The sequence below is a fragment of the Oryx dammah genome, unplaced genomic scaffold (assembly GCF_014754425.2).
Source record: "Oryx dammah isolate SB20612 unplaced genomic scaffold, SCBI_Odam_1.1 HiC_scaffold_9, whole genome shotgun sequence".
NCBI classification, from domain to species: Eukaryota; Metazoa; Chordata; class Mammalia; order Artiodactyla; family Bovidae; genus Oryx; species Oryx dammah.
The window spans coordinates 16,396,337-16,415,486 of record NW_024070193.1 but is presented as its reverse complement, the minus strand read 5'-3'; the positions used below and the strand labels follow the sequence as shown (position 1 = coordinate 16,415,486).

General features: G+C 49.6%; 1 protein-coding gene across 2 annotated transcripts in view; it reads left to right on the top strand.

Moving 5' to 3' along the window:
- The window catches only part of ARHGEF3 (Rho guanine nucleotide exchange factor 3), a 306,250-nt gene that overhangs the window by 17,596 nt on the left and 269,504 nt on the right, over nt 1–19,150 (top strand). Inside the window, exons 1-2 of one of the 2 annotated variants that reach the window (XM_040246415.1) lie at nt 9,760–9,763; nt 11,608–11,617. The exons of the other annotated variant lie outside the window; for it this stretch is intronic. The gene's annotated coding sequence lies outside the window, so the exon portion shown is untranslated. Of the gene's footprint in view, nt 1–9,759; nt 9,764–11,607; nt 11,618–19,150 lie in introns of those variants that run through there. 2 annotated transcript variants of the gene reach the window in all.

Sequence of the window (19,150 nt, the reverse complement as noted above, 5' to 3'; positions counted from 1 at the left end):
GATCCCAGGAGGGGACTGCAGCCCAGGCTGAGCCCGCCATGGTTCCCCAGCCCCTTGGCTGTGGTGATTGGTCCAGGGATGCATATAGGCCCAGCCAGGACAGGCCATGGGCTTCCCTCAGGTCACCCTTACTCTAAAGTGGCAGAATGGATGCTCAGAGGCACCAGAGCTGTAAGGAAGGGGCCCCTTCCTTAGAGAGAATAGGGTGATGACAGTATAAGGAGGGAGATGGGCCCGTCGTCTGTGATCCAGTGCCTGGGCTGAGCTGTACCATTATGCTTCCAACAAATCGCCCCCTAGATGGAATTGGATTTCTCACTGCAAAGAGAGAGTCTAGAATAATCCAACTCAATGAGCATCCCCACTCACTCCTACCCCCTGCCCCCATTCCCTTTTTTAGTTCTCTAGTCCAGAGCAAGAAAAGAGGTTAGAGGGTACCTAAGACATCTTTCGGGACAGAAAATGCATTTTAGCAGAAGAGCTCAATTATTATTATTTTTTGGTCATACTGGAGAGAGAGTGTGAAAGCATCATCAATCTGTATTCAGATGCTGGCACTGCTATCCAGTAGGGGTAACCTGAGTTTCTTTGTCTGTAAAATGGGGGTGAAAATAATCACACCCTACCTCAGGGAATTGTTTTGAGTACTAAATGAGTTAACACACAAAAAATCTTCAGAATGGTGTGTAGCCGAGTGAAGGAACACTCACTGAGCATTAGCTGCGGCAGCTGTTGGTTATGATGTCCAACTCTTAAAAGGGTGTGCGTGCTCAGTCATGTCCAACTCTTTTGCAGCCCCATGGTCCGTGGTCCGCCAGGCTCCTCTGTCCATGGAATTTTCTAGGCAAGAATGCTGGAGTGAGTTGCCATTTCCTCCTCTAGGGGATCTTCCCAACCCAGGATCAAACCCGCATCCCCTGCATTGGCAGGCGGATTCTTTACCACTGAACCACTTGGGAAGCCCATCTTCAAAGGGCGAGAGGAGTGAAACATAGAACTCCCATGTGAGGTACTAATAGCGATTCCATTCCTGTGTGTACACCCATAAGAAGTGGGTGTACCCATAAGTGTACCCAGAGATGCTTGCACACACAGGTTCATACCAGTGTTATTCACAGTAGCTGAAAAGTGAAAACAGCTCACGTGTCCATTGGCACGTGAATGGACAGACAGAACACGGCACACGCATGCAGTGGCTCGTTACTCAGCCACAGAAAGGGAGGGAACGAGCCACAGCTTGGATGTGCCTTGAAAACACAATGTTCAGTGAAGTAAGCCAGGCACAAACGGACAAACATTGTATGATTCCACTTACATGACGTATGAATAGGTAAGTTCATATAGATAGAAGATAGGATGAAGGTTACTGGGGCCCAGGGGGAAGGAGGCCCCCTGCTATGTATTCAGCAACTGGTGTTTAATGATTATGGAGCTTCTGTTTGGCATGATGACAAAGTTTTGAGATGGATAATGGTGATAGTTGTACAACATTGCAAGGGTACTTAGTGCTACCGAATTGTACACTTAAAAAATGGTTAAAATGGTAAATTTCATGTTGTAAATTTTTCCACACCCCCCCCCCAAAAAAGTAAGAGTAGTTAGAGGGTGTGAATGGGTGTGAACTATGGTGGGTCTCCTGGACTTTTTCTTTACATGCTCAAGTTAACTCAAAATGAAGCAAACCACAGTGGAAAAAAAAAACCGGCACAGACTGAAACAGGAGGGCGGGTGGTGGCGGCAATGGGGTAAACTACCCAGGAGCCCACAGCTTCCTTCCAGTGTTTCATATTGCAGGCTGGGACCTGGCATGGGACAAGCAGTCCACCAGGCCAGAGGGTGGGAGAGGAGGGACAAGAGGAGGGTCCAACTGAGTGTTCTTAGTGACTATGTCAGTCCTGTCCCTGGGTCAGATGGGCCCAACCCAGAACTAGAGACCATGTGAGTCACAGCTCACCCTCCAGGGAACAAAGGGATGTGGCAGGGAGGGGCTGGGCTGTGACTCACAGGCCTTGGCCTCGGTGAGCTTCCTGCCAGGTACGTGGAGTCCCCCTCGGACTCCTGGATTGGCTTCCCTCTGTGAGGGTGGAGACTGGGGTACCCACTTCTGTGCAGGCATTGAGAAGGCACCCCAGCAGAGCCTTAAAGTTGTCCAGAGTTCTTTCCCTGCCCGTTTTTGGAAATACAAACAAAATAATAATAGCAGCAACATTGCCTGAGCAATATGTGGAAGCTCAGGGCTTTTTGCATTTAATCTTCTTCAAGCCTCATCTCACCTTGTCAGCTAGTCTTATCAGAAGAGAAAATGGGCTTGTAGGGATGAAGCAACTTGCCTGAGGCCACACAGGCTGCAAGTGGCAGAGATTCAGGAGACTGGACTTGTAACCGTGACGACACATAAACACACACAAATTCGAGCAAGATTAGACTCCAATATGTGACTTTATCTCTGGATCTTAGTTTTAAAGACAACTTTAATACTTTTTTCTTTGTGCTGATGAAAAAAAGTTGGAAAATACAGATAACAAGTATATTTAACAACAAAAAGATCATTCAGTCTGGTTGCATTTTAGCATATTTAACAACAAAAAATCATTCGGTCTGGTTGCATTTTAGCATTTCAGTTCGTTTTTATTGGTTCCTTTGGGATCCTGAAGAGTGGATGACATTAAACAAACCCAGTGAGTACTCACTCTGCAGGGCACTGTGAGTATCACAGTCATGGCAGTTCCGTCCAATGTTTGTAAAACGGTGATGGTATTTCAGAAAGACCAGGCTCCTTTGGAACAAATTACTTTAAATATCCCAATAAATAGGTGTAGTATAGTTTGCCCTGGAGGGAGCAAGCTATAATATAATACTTGTTTCTAAGGCATTGTTTTTCTGTGTGTAAAAGGCCACATGTCTTGTTTAACGAAAAGAAACTTCTTTCAGTATTTTATTTGAAAGAGATTGTGAGAAATATGTAATTTTTCCCTGCTTACCGCCACTTCTTAATGAATGTGGCAATGATGAGAACAGGACCAAAAAGTTAAAATCCAATGAAGAGGGGGGAAGGGAGATTCATCTTAGCCCATAGTTTAAATCTCATCTCCTGAAATTTTACTGGAGTTAACCAGTTGGCAAACTGACTCATCCAGGTGGCCCATCCTTGACTTTTTTCCTGTTTGTCTAGTATCAACAGAAAAATCAGTAAGAGTAAAATTAAGCACCCGGTTTTTTGTCCATTACAGTAAGTGACTTTCATTTATACATTTATTCAACAAAGTACATACTGAATGTGACGGCTGGGGTTTAGTTGACTGGGAGGGGTATAAGAAAAAAGGTTAGGAATAACTTGACTATGGAGGTTGTATGACGGGTACATTTTTTCTGCTTTTGTATGTGTTTGAACTTTTGCATTCAAAACAGTTTGTGTGTTGTGATATTGAGCATTTCAGCCTTGGGCCAGGCCATATACTAGGTGCTGGGGATGCCTTGATGGTCAAGACAGGCTCAGATTCTGCCCTTTTAGAATCAGAAGACACTCATTCAGGAAGCAAGTGCCAACCAAATAGTCACATGAATGTAAGTAAAACTATAGCTGTGATAAGTGCTGAGAAATCAGCAGTTGAGATGCAAAAGGCTGCAGTGTCAACTCCATTTCACCCAGAACTGGTGGAGGTACTAAGTCCTCAGCTTGAGATAGCATGAAGGGAGCAGGTGTGTGTGTTTGTATGTGTGTATGCGCATGGACTTACACACAAGTGTGCATTTGTGCACAATGGTGGCTTAGATGGTAAAGCATCTGTCTACAATGCGGGAGACCCGGGTTCAATCCCTGGGTCAGGAAGACCCCCTGGAGAAGGAAATGGCAATCCACTCCAGTACTATTGCCTGGAAAATCCCATGGACAGAGGAGCCTGGTAGGCTACAGCCCATGGGGTCGCAAAGAGTCGGACAAGACTGAATGACTTCACTTCAGTAAAGGCTGAGAGGCTGTGGTTCATTGCCTGTCTGAACCATGGTGTGATAGAAGGAATTCAGAGTAGACCAGCTAACTGAATGCTCTTCTAGAGAACTTCTGTGTTCAGGAAGATAACAGAACATAAACCTCCAATGAATTCTGATTCTGATTAGAAAAAAAAAATCCAAACTTTTTCTCACCTTTCACTGCATACTCTGCCCCTCCCTGTCATGCCTTCTAATCCCCATCCCTGTTGTTTCTCAGGCTTTGTGTATGCCATTCCTCCTGTCTAGAATGCTCTAACCCCCGCTCTTCTCAGGGCCAGCTCCTTTCCATATATAGGTCTTGGCTCAAATGTTGCAAGGGAGTCCTTCTCTTAGCACTTCCCTCTGTTTACTTTCTCTTCCCCCATTTTTTCTTAGTCTCTTCCCCAGGCTATGAGCATGGTGACAACAGGGGTGTGTCTGGTTGTGTCCCATAGCGGCACTCACCCCCAGCTGGTACATGAAGACAGTGAGTGCTCAGCACATCTGACAGCCGGGTGCTATTTTACATCATCCCTGTGCATATTCCTACTTGATTAGTTTGCATTTTAAAAGGATTTGACCCATGGAGAATTGTCAAAATGGACATAAGGGAAGTTACGGAAGCTTAATATGAGATGAGAGTACTTTGTGAATGGTCTGTGTCCAGAAATTCAAACAGTAGGGTCATGTACATCTGAATTCTCTTGGGCTGCAGGAGGTGAGGCGAAATGAGATGCTTCTGCTGGCTCCAGGTCAAGGAAAGGGGGTATTTGGGAAGCCTCATCTGTCTCATGGAGAAGGCAATGGCAACCCCACTCCAGTACTCTTGCCTGGAAAATCCCATGGACGGAAGAGCCTGGTAGGCTGCAGTCCATGGGGTCGCAAAGCGTCAGACACGACTGAGCAACTTCACTTTCACTTTGCACTTTCATGCATTGGAGAAGGAAGTGGCAACCCACTCCAGTGTTTTGCCTGGAGAATCCCAGGGATTCTCCTCAAGAATACCTGAGGAGCCTGGTGGGCTGCCGTCTCTGTGGCCGCAGAGTCAGACACAACTGAAGTGACTTAGCAGCAGCAGCAGCATCTGTCTCAGGAGATGACAGAAGAAGGTCCTTGTCTTCTGATTTGTGGTCACAGCTGACAGGATATTACCCTAGAAGTATACTCCGCCACCCTTACTTCATATCTTATATAAAAATAGCTCAAGATGTGTTAAGGAACTAAATATAGAAGGCAAGTAAGTGGAGCTTCTAGAAGATAATAAAGAAGAGTATCTGTATCAAATTAGATGAGGCACAGCTTTCTTAAACAAGAAACAAAAAAAGCACTGCCGTAAAGAAACAGTTTATAAATTGGACTTCATTGAAATTAAGAACTCTTGTCAACAGTGATGTGAACATGGATGGACTTAGAGGGCATTATGCTAAATGAAATAAGTCAGAGAAAGATAAATACTGTATGATACCACTTGTATATGGAATATGAAAAATACAACAGACTGGTGAACAAAACAAAAAAGCAAACTCACAGATACGAAGAACGAACTAGTGGTTACCACTGGGAAGAGGGAGAAAGGAGGGGCAGGATAGGGGTGGAAGTAAGTGAAAGTCGCTTCAGCAGCGTCTGACTGTGACCCCGTGGACTATAGCCCACCAGGCTTCTCTGTCCGTGGGATTCTGCAGATAAGAATATTGAGTAAGAAAGGGGTAAGGAACTTAAAAAAAGGTTATTATGGAATTATATGAAATCATTTGTGTGAAACTTTTGAACACTGTAAAGTACTATAGAATTAAACATTTTTTAAAAATAAATTAGAAAAATAAAATTAAGAACTCTTTATCAGGACTTCTCTGGTGGTCTAGTGGTTAAAAATCCACCTGCCAATGCAGGGGACATAGTGGGTTCGACCCCTGCTCCAGGAAGATCCCACATGCTGCAGAACAGCTAAGCCAGTGTGTGTGGTGCAACTACTGAGCCTGTGCTCTAGAGCTTGGGAGCCGCAACTCCTGAGCCTCTGTGCACCACAGCAAGAGAAGCCACTGCAATGAGAAGCCTGTGCACAACAGTGAAGACCCAGCACAGCCAATAAGTAAATTATATTTTAAAAAGAGTGAAAAAACAAGCTATAGTCTGGGAGATAATATTTGAAATACATATGTCCAACAGAGTGTTCATATTCAGAAGGTATATAAAACTGCTACAGACCTGTAAGAAACAACCCAATTTAAAAAAGGCAAGACTTGAGCAAGCATGTCACCAAAGAGGATTCCAAAAGATAAGTAAACGTGTATAGAAAGGTACTTAACCTCAGTAGTCATCAGAAGATTTTAACTGCAGTAAGATACCACTATATCTCCACCCAGAATGGCTACAATAAAATAGACCGACACAAAAGTGTTGGTAAAGACATGGAGCAACTGGAACTCTCATATACTGCTAATGGGCATGTGCCTACCCAAACTATATTCCTACTTACGTGGTAATGCCACTCTCAGGTGTATACCCAACAGGAATGAGTGCCTGTGAGTGCCTGAGGACTTGCACAGGGAGGATCATGGCAGCTTTATTCATAATTACCAAAAGATGGAGACAACCCAAGTGCTCATCAACTAGCCATGTGAATGGGCAAGTTGTGGTATATCCACACAGTGGCGTATATGCAACAACGGAAAAGAGCCTTTGGCTAGGGCACTAGCTGGGTGAGGGGGCATGAAGAAATGAGAGCTATAAATGTTTTATAATTTGATTTAGTTGGTGGTTATATTGGAGTGAAGTGAAAGTGAAGTCACTCAGTCGTGTCCGACCCTTTGTGACCCCATGGACTGCAGCCCACCAGGCTCCTCCATCCATGGGATTTTCCAGGCTAGAGTACTGGAGTGGGTTGCCATTGCCTTCTCCAGAGGATCTTCCTGACCCAGGGATCAAACCCGGGTCTCCTGCATTGAATATCTAAAAACATTAATAACTTGTACACATTAGATTTGTGTAGTTTATGTTGCAAACTATTTTGTTATGTCTGCATACATTTTGTTATGTATGCAAAATATATGGTAGTCTTTCTCTAGAGTTGGTGAAGGAAGGTTGGGGAGCTAAAACGGCCAGGGGAGGTGAGGTTGGAGCCCAAAGAGGCCGGAGTTTCCCCTGCCTTGGTGCTCTGGTGTGTTCCTCCTCATCCTCACCCACCTCACCCTCACAGCACGTGAGCAGTAGCCACCATCACCACCAGTCCCTGCACGAGGCTCCCTTTGCAGAAAGGGTTGGTGCTTGGGAGGGAGGGCAGCCGGCTGTTCCTAACTCTGGTGCTGTTGAAAGGAGAGATGCATCTATCTGCTGCTGTCCTCAGAGTCCCTGAACATCCCATCTTGGAAGGGAGAGAACCTGCCTATAGGCTAGCTCTACCCGAAGCTGATGGTTAAATGGTGATGGTGGTGGCTGGTGTTACTGGGTAGGTTGGAGGGGATCCAGTGAGGAGGTGGAACCTGCTTCTGTCTGCCTGGGCCTGACACTTGGCACCCAAACCTTGGGCTGATCCTCTGAAACAAATTAAAGTGTGTTGTGTAGATTGCCCAGCGCAGCTTTGTGGGTCTGCTGGGGCAGATCTCCAAGCTGAATGGCTTGAGGTTCCCTGGGCTGGGGTTGGTGCTCCAGAGGATCCCTGGCTCCATGCTTGGGTGCCTTTGCTGGTGTCTCTCTGACAGGCCTGGCTTCTTAAGAGAGAGTAAGCACTCTGGTTGTGGATCCGAATGCTAGCATGGTTTGACTTTTATCTGTTTATATCTTTGTGGTCTGCCATGTTCTGTCAAAGTTTTAAGCTACTTTACCGAGAGGAGGTGAGGAAAGTGCAGGCGTTAAGAGTATCCTAGGCTCTGGAGCCAGAATTCCCAGGTTCCCAGGCCTGACTCTGTACCAGGGACAGCTGGTAGCTTGTGCACCACTGCGGCACCTTGGTGGGTGGCCTTGAGCGAGTCGCTCTGTCCCTTTGTGCATCAGTCTCTCTGTTGGATGATGGAGGGTACATTTGCGATGAATCTGGATAACATGAGTAGCAGTACCACCTCTGGGTTGTTGTGTGGATATCTTGGGGTAATTAATGTAAAGCACTAAGACCTGGTACACAGTCCGCGCTCCTGATGTTAGTGGCGGTGGCGGCAACAGTGAAGAGCACTTAGGCGGGCTGGAGTAGTAAAGGGCCCAGGGCCATCATGGGCCCAGTGTGTCAGCGCTGGAGCTTACTTGACACGTCAGGGCTCAGGGTATGTTCAGTCGCTTTCTAGTTTTTATTATTCTGTCACCTGACCACAGGTCCTCCATCCCTTATCCACAGTTACAGAATCAAGACACTACTACATGATTTTTTTTAAAGTTTGATGCAAACTCATTGGATGCCCAGATCTGAGTTAATAGGAGCCTCTTCAGAGTGTGTGGCAGAAAGTCACATGTTCAGCTGCAGAAATATTTACGAACTTGACCGTGGATGCTCCACTTGACCCTGCTGCAGCTGTATGGAACATACTATACCTACTTCCTATTACCTTTCTAAAGTGCAAATGTTATGAGTTCTGAAATGCATGCAGCTCCCAGGGTTTGGAAGAGTTGTGGCTGTGGTTTATTCCCTCGGTGGCCTGTTAGGCCAGTTTCTCTTTGTCGCTAATTTCAAGGGATCCTGCAGTGAGTATCCTTGATAGACTTGGAATTGCTGGGTCAGCGAGCAGGCAGATTTTAAATTTTTGTTAGCTCTTGGCAGATTGCCTTTCAAGGAGATCAGAGAAAATGGCGCTTCGTTCCACCAGTAGCATACGAATGTGAATTTGGCGCTACTACTCCCCTGCTTCCATGAGCCTCCTTAGCCACCCATGGCCCCAGGCTTACATCCTAGCTCCTCTCTGGCACGTTCGCAGGCTTCCCTTCCCAGTCTAGCCCTGGCCTGTCTGCCCAGATTGACTTTCTGGCCCTTCTGCTGCCACCCCACCGTCCTTGAGCCTCTGACCAGCTGCAGAGTCCCTTGGTCAGTTAACCACCATAGTCCACCCCTCCCCACACACCCTGGACTTAACCCTGGACTGGACAGAGCTCTGTGGCCTTGTCTTCTGGCGAGAGCTGAGGGTCTGAGCTAAGAGAAGTTAGCCTGGAGGAGTGGAGGGGAAGCTCTGTGGGAAGTCCCGGAGGCAAACCTGGGAGGAAGATTTGTGTCTTCTGGCCTGTGGAAAGCCCTTGCAGAGGATTAAGCCAGGGAGTGACCTGGCTGACAGGACTCATACTTTATGCGTGTGCTCAGTTGCTAAGATGTCCAACTCTTTGCGGCCCCATGGACTGTAGCCCGCCGCGCTCCTCTGTCCATGGGATTTTCCAGGCAAGAATACTGGAGTGGGGTGCCATTTCCTTCTCCAGGGGATCTTCTCGATCCAGGGATGAACCCTGTGTCTCTTGCATCTCCTCCATCGACTGGCAGATTGTTTACCACTAGCACCACTGGGGGAGCCCACAGGCTCTAGTGGAAGGTTAAAGTGCTGTTAGCAGTTGATTTGGAGAGAAGGGGGTCAGGCCTTGTCACTGATTGTTGATGAAGAGTAAGACGGGAGAGAGAAAGGCCAAGGTCGTAGAGGTGGGGCTTGAGGAGAGGATGCCAGTGAAGAGGGCAGGTGGTGCCAGGGTTCGAATCCCAGCCTCGGCTCTGGTTGGCAGCGGGTGCCTCACTGTTCTCATCTGTGAGGTGGGGCCACCAGCTCCGCTCTAGGGCTGTGGTGGATGTGAGTGGTGTCAGCAGTAGTCAGAGGGATGGCCCATAGCCGGTGCTGTGCAAAGCTATCCTTCATGCCATACCCTCAGTCTCCCCAGACTTGGTTTCCATCAGTTTCCAGATTCATGTTCTTGTCTGCCCCTGCTTTCATTTTCTTGCTGGCTTGAGTCCTTCGAACCCGAATCACAGGCGGTGGATGGAGCTTGGACACCTGCATTTCAGAGAAGTTCCCCAGGTGGACCCAGCTGCTCCCCGTGGGGCAGGAGCCGTGTCCCCTCAACAGCCAGTCCCCTGGGCAGCCCTGGGTAGATGTTCTTGGAATGAATGAACCAGCGACCACCGTCTGGTCTCATTTTCTCACAGGCCCAGCAGGCTGGACCGATCCAGCTTCCAGAGCAGCCTGGTGCGGGGCTGGCTGCCTCAGAGTCACCCTGGGGGTTGTTGGTGGTGGTGAGTCGTCAAAGTGCACATTCCCAGGCCCAGCGTCACGATTCTGGTTCGGGAGACCCAAGCTGGGGCCGAGTGTGAGTCTGTGCGTGGGGGATTCTGTGTCCTGCCTCAGGACACCTGTGGGCCCCGAGCACCGTGTCCTTCTGGCTGTGACACCCTGTGACTCCGTTGGGGAAACACAAGGGCCTCAGCCACAGGCCCTGGCACGTCCTGCCGTGTCGGGTGAGGTTGACTTTCTCGGTGCCAGGTCAGCAGGTGTGGTTTCTGGGTAGTGGCAGCGGCTGCTCCCCTCCTGCAGTCAGCAGGAATGGAAACACCTGGGTGTTTTGAACTTGAGTGTCCCTCTGCTGCTACCCCAGATTGCACCAGAGCAAGTGTCTTTGTTACAGCTGATGCCTCCATGACTTGGGGGCCCTTGCCTCCAGTGTCCTTTGCTTTGTGGTCTCATTCTCCCTGCCAGCCCCTTGGGAGGGGGTGATGGGGAACAGCTGCTCTCCCCGCAGCAGAGCACAGGGCTTGGATACCAGGCTTTGAGTCCGGAAGCATCTGCCCCTTCCCATTGTCTGCGCCTTTCTGGACACAGAGGAAGGCTTATAACTGGGCAGAAGGGCCCTCCTTCACTCCTGTCTCCCCGCCACCTGCAGACTTTGGGTGAGTTTGTGGAAGGTGCGTTCTTGCTCTTGACCTCTGCAGCCTCCTGAGCTGTAAAGGTCCCATTGTGGTGTTGCAAGCACCTCCTTGGTTACTTCTGTGCCTGAGAAGTGGGTGAGGGTTCAGCAGTTGGCAGAGCCAGGCTGGCACCGGACACGTGACTTGGCTGGCCCAGCGCAGCTTGCTCACACCTCCTTGTCATTTCTTGTGTGCTTTGTGGGCGTGTGCCTCTCGGAGAGGAGGGCAGGGATTTGGAATCCTGGAGGGGATTTTTCAGAGCAGATCCAGGTCTCAGCCTCCAACCTGGGGATCAGTGGAGAGGCCAGGCGGGCTGTCAGCAGGTTGGGGCTGGTGGAGGAGGTGAGGGTGGTATGCTCAAAGCCTCATTTAGGGTGACCGTCACTGGCAAGGTCACTTTCTTTGTGACTGTGGTCGAGGTGGCCGGTTTACTGGCTCCTGAGGTCTCTGTGTCTGTGTAGTCTCGCCTTCTAGGTGGGTCTGGAATGGTTCCTCACCAGGTAGTTTTATATTTTCTGAAAGTGTTTCTCCCTCCTTCTTATCATGCTCCTGTTTGCTCAGTAGCCCAGTTCCCCAAACTTCAAGTTCTGCCTCCCAGGCCCGTTAACCTAGCTGCCCCGGGCTCACTCTGTTCCAGCAGGGACCCTCTCTCTTACACCTTGCTCCCCGAGACCCCCAGTGCTAAATACAGTGTGGATTCTGGACTCTCTCACTGTGGGACCTCCAACAAGTTGCTAACCTCTCCTCGAGACCCTCTGCTTTCTTGTCTGTTTCCTGTAGAGGGGAGGGGATGTCTTCCTTTGTGGAGCACTGTGCTCTGCTCTTCACTGGCTCTGTGTCATCAAATCTCCAAAAAAACGCTGTGGAGCTGACACCACGACCATCCTATTTTGTAGTTGGGGTAGTGCTATGAAAATGCTCGTTTGCTTCAGTCGTGTCCAACTCTTTGCGACCCCATGGACTGTAGCTGCCAGGCTCCTCTGTCCATGGGGATTCTCCAGGCAAGCAGACTGGAGTGGGTGCCCATGCCTTCCTCCAGGGGATCTTCCTGACCCAGGGATCGAACCCGAGTCTTTTACATTTCCTGCACTGGCAGGCGGGTTCTTTACCAGTAGCGCCTCCTGGGAAGCCCATAGGCGGGGAAACCAAAGCCCAAAGTAGCCCTTTCTGGGCTCTCAAGGCCGCCAAGTGGCAGAGGTCAATTTAGAGTCCCTGTAGTCTTAACTTCAGGCTTCCCTGGTAGTTCAGAGGTTAAAGTGTCTGCCCACAATGAGGGATACCTGGGTTCGATCCCTGGGTTGGGAAGATCCCCTGGAGAAGGAAATGGCAACCCACTCCAGTATTCTTGCCTGGAGAATCCCATGGACGGAGGAGCCTGGCGGGCTACAGTCCATGGGGTCGCAAAGAGCCAGACACGACTGAGCGTCTTAACTTCAGAACTGACAGGCTTGTCTGGCTCTCTGTAGTGTGAATGTTTTCAGTGTTTATAATATGGATCTTTCAGCAGCTTATGGTACATCATGCAGTTGTGGAAATATGGTATCATGGAATCTCATCTCTCTTGCATTTGACTTATGTTGACTGAACTGGAAGCTCTTAGAAGAAAGAAACAACCATTGAGGGATTCCCTGATAGCTCGTTGGTAAAGAATCCACCTGCCAGGAGACACAGGTTTGATTCCTGATCTGGGAAGATCCCACAGGCTGTGCAGCAGCTAAGCCCGTGTGCCACAGTTACTGAGCTTGTGCTCTAGAGTCTGTGTACCACAGCTACTAAAGCCGCACGCCCTAGGGCACGTGCTCTGCAACCAGAGAGGCCTCTACGGATGACAAGCTGGCGCACTACAGCTAGAGAGTAGCCTCCACTCACCGCAGCTAGAGAAAAGCCCGCGCAGCAATGAAGACCCAGCACAGCCAAAAATAAATGCATAAACTAATTTAAAGAAAAGATACAGTCATTGAATCCTGTTCTTCTGCTTACGTGAGTGTATATTCTGGAAGGGGTGGTGGGGTGGAGATTGGGGGTAGTGAGAGCTGGCCCCACATCCTGTGTGCCCCAGTTCCTGTAGGGCTGCCTTGCGTGGGCGTCCAAGGGTTACAAGACTGTGTGTTCCCTCTGTCCCAACCACTGACTTTACCTGAAGTGCGATTGAACACACAGTCACCTACTCAGCACTGGGCTCTGCTAGGGAGGGGGCACCCCTCTCCAGAACCCACCTTCTCCAGGGTCCTTCCAGGGGAATTCTGGGATCTGCAGGATTTCCCCACTAACTTTAGAAGTTGTCCTCCAGTGTCAGAGGCCGTGATTGGTCCTTTCCTCCGTAGGACCTTTCTCAGCTGATACTTGCGGGTAAGAGCTCAGACCTGGAGCTAAGATTTAGCCAGAGAGTTTTCTTAGGGGAATCAGGCTGTGTATTTACTCAGGTGCCAGTTGTGGGCTTGGGAAGTTTGGAGGCCTCGGTCCAGGAATCAGATCCAGCTGTTCAGTCCCCGTGGTCCACTTCCAGCTGCTGGAGCTTGGCTGAGCTGCTGCAGCCCAGTTCCTTCTCTGTAACATGTGGCCAACAGTGTGCATCCTCTGGGGATGTCATGCGACTAAATGCAGGTATAGAGTGGGTCCTTGATATATTTAATTCCAGGGGATCTTATATTGTCTCCTAGATGTCATGAAACATTATTTATAGTGGAGCTTCTCAGAGAAATCGCCCCCTTTTTTTCAGGTGTTTTGAAGCACCCTTTGGGCATGAAGTATGCTGTATGTAAGCATTTGTCTCTGCAGGAAATGAACGATGGTGAGGCAAACCAGACTACCTTCCTCGAGCTGAGTTAGTGAGTGTGACATGTGTCAGTTCTACGAAGTTTACTTTAATAAATGCCCTGTTTGGTGAAGGATCAGATCAAGAACATGTTGCCCTGACCAAAGGATCCAGTTTTATTCCCAGATGGCAACATTAGCACAATGTCTATTCTAGGGCCATTTTACGAGAATCATCTCCCTTTTGGACTTCTGTTAAGTAGGGTGTGGTGGAGATAAGCACACTTATTTTTATGCTTTGCCCTGATTCTTCCACTCACTAGCTCCATGGACGTGGGGAAGGCACTTAAACCTCTCTGTAAGAAGGAGGTAAGAGTGTTTATCTTACAGCATTGCTGAGAAGGCTTAAATGGGATCAAGCATTTGAAGCCCTCCGCAGGATGCCTGGCATATAGGAAGGCTGCTGTCACCATTGCCTGTGGCGAGGAGGAGGGCAGAGGCCTGCATGCCCTCCGTTGGATGAGCCGTGCTTGGGCAGTGTCCATCCTACAGTGGGCACACTGCTCTGACCTGTGGCTTACTCCCTCCTACCTTTGTGTCCTCTGTGAATACATGAGCATGTTCTCTTTCTATCAGCAAAACAAACTGAACGTCCATCAAAGACATTGTTGGAGAGGCTTAGAGGTTTTGTGAAAAGCACGTTTTTCAAACTTTTTTTGTTGTTGTTACATTGGAACTACTTCATAGTATGGGGACTTACCCAGGAACCCTGGCATATGGATCCTCTAGGACAGGAGATGCCCTGGTTGGAATCGCAACACCCTCAGGCCTAAGGACAGGCAGCTAGGAGCTGGACAGGACTTGAGCACTGGTGCTATCCCCAGCAAACCCTCCTCCTGGGATCTGGGATCCGACCTCTCACTGGGAAGACTGAGACTTGGCATGAGGATCTGAAAACTGAGGACCAGTCTCCTCTCCCTGTCTCCCCAAAGGAGCATGTGATGGAGGCCACTCAGTGAGAACTGGAACTGTGGCTGCCAGCAGGGCATGCTCAGCTCGGCCTCTCCATGCAGTTAAGCCATGTGGGGAGCCAGCCACCGAAGCTGGAGGCTGCCTGGCCAGGAGCGGGTCCAGGATGCTTGTTGGAACACGTGTGATGATGGCGTTAGTCGGTTGTACCCATTCCATCACTGGGGCACCTTGACTTTGTGTCTAGAAATGTAACCCTGCGTCCTTGGGTCCAGCCTACATCTTCCTTTGAGAGGGTGACTTGAGGGCTCAGGTGGGTACTGAGGGAGCTTGCCTCTTGAAGCCTCATTTTGTCGTGATGCTGGGGGCGGCCAACTCCCACGAGGGCCGCTTTATATCTTCAGGTGTGTGGCAATAGCCTCCAAGGTGCCCTGGTCCTGCACCAAGTTTGTGTTGTCTTTTGTGAGAGTGGACCAGTGCAGTTGGTTGAATTTGTTCTTTCATCCAGGGAACTCGTATTTGTCAGTGTGCTCACAGTTGGGCTGCCTCTGCACCCAGTGGAGCTGAGAAGACAAGAGCACATATCAGGATTTGGGTGAGGGTGGGGCATGGCAGGAGCACTGGGGAATCACCGGAGGACTGGGAAAGCCTGTGGTGATGAGAGTGGTTGTTTACAAAGTGTCCCTCTGAGGGTGGTAGTGGAGACCTCATTCCTGAACTCTTGGGCTCCGACTCCCTATCCTCCAGGACCTCACAATGTCTGGCTTCCAGGAAGGATGGAGTAAATTTCGATAACACTGATCTCTAACTGAGTGCATCTTCTTGGCTAAACACTCGGTGTAGATTGTCTCATTTTGCCCAGAGGCGCAGAGCCCGCTGAGACCAGATCCCATCCGTCGTTCCCTCCTGCGGCCACGGCTGCAGCTCCCCTTGTAACTGTCTGTCTCTCCGTTACTGCTCCACCACACTGTGCTGTAACCGTGAGGGTTTGTTTTTTAAACTTTGAGACAATTTTAATAACCCCCCACATACATCAACTGTTTTTTTTGTTCTTGTAAAACTGCTAGTGGTACAGATGTAACCGAAGCCCCCCCTAACCCCCAGCCAGTCCCACGTCCCTGCTCAGAGGCAGTGGTTTAGAAATGCCGTGTTCTGGGTAGTCTGCACACCCCGGGTAAAGGCCCTCCCATCCATATCCACTCGGATGCTGCGAGCCAGTCTGCGGGAGGCCGAGGGTGTGCCGCCGCGTCTGCACCGCTGGCCAGAGCACCGTTCGGTATCTGAGTGAGGGCCAGCCTCTAGGGAACGGACTGCACGGGCTCGAGCCAGCGGCCAGCACTATGGGTCATGGCATGATGTCAGCGTCGTTATCTCCGCTGCAGTTTATCTCTGGCCACAGCAGCCCTCGGGGGCGGCGGCCTTGTTTGCAGTCAAGGCCTCTGGGCCACATTCTTTGGCCGTGTGAGAAGTGAGGTCATCGAGGGCAGGTGGCTCAGGGCGTTGTGGTCATAGCCCCCGTCGTCCAGTCCGTCTTCAACCCTGACTTTGGCTTTGGTCCTGAGGTTGGCCGACAAAAGAAGAAAAAATGTATCCAGCTCTCCCTGTTTTGATAAAAGCCTGGAGGACAAACCCTGACTGTTTGCTGATAAATGTTTATAACGCTCCCGAAAGCCAAGCATGATGCTTGGAAGGAGCCGGTGGGCCTCTTCAAGTCTCTCCAGGGGGTGTGTTCCCTTCTGAGGTCTGAGACTGAAAAATTATTTTGTGACGAGTCTTGATTTGTTACTTGTGTGCTGTGAAAGTTTGTTTTTTTTTTTTCTCCTTCATGGTATATCTTTTTTTATGGGGGAGGGAAATGTCACATATTTATTAAGCACCAACTGTATGCCTAACCCAACTTGGGTGGGGCATTAAGCAGAGTGGGGTCTTGGTCAAGGGCACCAGGGGCCCTGGGGTCAGATCACATGGGCTCAAATCCCATCCTCTAGTGATGACTTTTGGGGCCTCGGGCAAGTTAATTAGCCATTTTGTGCCTCCTACTCAAAAGAGGGATCATGGTAGCACCCCCTTCATTAGGTGGGAGAAGAGGAAGTGAGGTCCTGCTTGAGGAGTGTTGAACCTGATGCATGTTAGGTGCTCAGCAAAGGCAGTTGTGTCATTAGTAGTTATTATGAAGCAGCATTAGGCACTCACATGCAGTCAGAACTAGAAGGAGTACTGGACAGGCAATTCCTGAGCAGGAGAGACCTGATTTCTGTTCTTGAGAGTTCGTAGTCTGACTGGGGAGACTAGATTAAGGTGCTTGTCACCGTTAGCAATTACTGTGTGACAGTAGCAAGTAAGAGCAGATGGTATGGTTGTACTGCCAGTCCTACAGAGGTTTAGGGGGAGGTCTGGGGGGGCAGGGTGGTGTGTCAGGTGGGTGGCAGGAGTGAAGGGGAGATGGAGGACAGTGCAGCAGGGGTCGGGAAATTCCGGGTCTGTCTGGTAAACGGCTCCTGGCAGGATTGGGGATGGTCAGGGAGTCAGCTGGGATCTGCCTCATCCAGAGGTGAAGTGGCACATGCCTGTGGAGTGGAAATGCGCGAGAGAAGCGGAGACACTTGCTGCTGCATTTGCGCCTCCTCCTTCTCTAGTTGTAAATGCATTCATTGGATTTTCGTAACTGTTGACTCCAATGGTGGGAGGCAAAGTTGGGGAATTTAGCATGTCTGTGTCTATATTGATTTATAGAATAAGCCGTGACCGTTTTGAGAGGACTATGGAAGACTCTGAGTTGAAGGAAATGGTAGAGGAGACAAACTTGACCTGGCTCTGCCCTTTCTGCAGACAAACTCATGCAGCACGCGCTCTGTGTCTGGTGTCCTCGGTTCAGTGCTGTCTCGTGAGCGTCATCCTTGCTGCAGTAGCTGTAGACCGTACACTCTCGTATGCTGTGAATCGCCACCTTTTATTTCATTCATTCTACTGTTGATGAGCGTTGGATTTGCTTCTGGTTTGGGGCTGGAGGTGAGGCAAATAATGGCCCCTCAGAAGTTATCCATGACCTCAACCCTGGTTACAGGTACCATTCACTGGTAATACATGTGACTGTGTTACGTTATCTGGCGGAGGGACTTTGTAGGTGTGATTAAGTTAAGGGTCTTTTTTTAAAAAAAAAATTTTGTTTATTTATTTGGCCGCTCTGGGTCCTAGTTGCAGCACGCAAAATCTTTGATCTTCATTGCAGCGCACGGAACCTTTAGTTGTGCCTTGTGAGATCATTTAGTTGTAGCCTGTGGAATTTAGTTCCCTGACCAGGGATCGAACCCAGGCCCCCTGCACTGGGAGCGTAGATTCTTAGCCACTGATCCCCTAGGCAAGTCCCAAGTTAAGGGCCTTGACATGGGGCGATGATCTTAAAATCTCTGGGTGGGCCAGTATAGATACAAGGATCCTTGTAAGAGGGATGTGGGAGTGTCTGGTAAGAGGATGAGCTGTGACAATGGAAGTAGAGGTGAGAGAAGGTGCCCCACTGCTGGCCGTGAAGAGGAGGAAGGGGCCATGAGCCAAGGAATGCATGGAGAAGCTGGAGAAGCAAGGAAGTGGATTCTCCTCCAGAAGGAGTGCCACCCTGCTGACCCATTTCTGACCTCCAGAACCATAAGATGACAAAAAGCACTAAGCTGGTGATTGTTACCGCAGCAGAAGGAAACTAATACAGGACCGTTGTGCTGAGAACAGTACTGCTGAGAACATTCTAGATAATGTCTCATGGTCCCTCTAGGTACCTGGGAGCAAAGGCAGGTTGAGTAGATATTGCAACCATCTTCCAGGGTGATTAGACCAGTCTGTGCTCCCACCAGCAGCAGGCTGTGAGAGTTCTGGTTGCTTCACATTCTCACCAACACTTGGTTGTCCTGAGAAGAGATGTTTCTCAGAGAAGAATTAGCCAGATTTGGTGTCCAGTGGAAACCTTGTAGGAAGGTGATGCTGAGGAGATGCTGGTCACCACTGATGCAGCCCGTGGAGAAGGGGAGGCGGTGGTGCCAGTTTCTAGCTGGGGAGAATTAGGACTCCTCTTCCATGAAGGGACTGGCCTAGCAAATGCTCAGTAGCTTTAGATTAATACAGAGCTTTCTGGCTAAAGAGTTGAAACAGCACTTACTTTCACGACTTGCTGATGACTCAGGGTGAGTGGTGGGTCTTGTGAGGTCGAGAAAAGGCCTGCGCTGTTCCACCAGCCCCTCAGAGTTTGAACACTGCCCTCGCTTAAGTGTCCAGACCTTACTCACAAGCTCATCACAACCTCTGTGAACTCGTTGTGCCGTCCCTCAAAGGGGTGTGATCCCGCCTTCTCTGTGCAGCCGTGGGTGGATGAGAGGAGCCTCTGGACGAAAGCCCTGAGCTTCCCATCCACAGATAGGAGGTGCTGAGTCAGTGGTTGCCCTGGCCATTACCAGCAGCAGTACTGAGCACATACACTCCTGCAGAAGCTGGCAATTCTGTGTTCAGAGTAAATGTTCAGGGGCCGAGTAGGTGCCTTGGGAGGGATCTGAGAATATCACCAGGGCATCCAGGGTGGGTGAGGGCAGTCCCTCTAGAGACACCGTCTCCCCACAG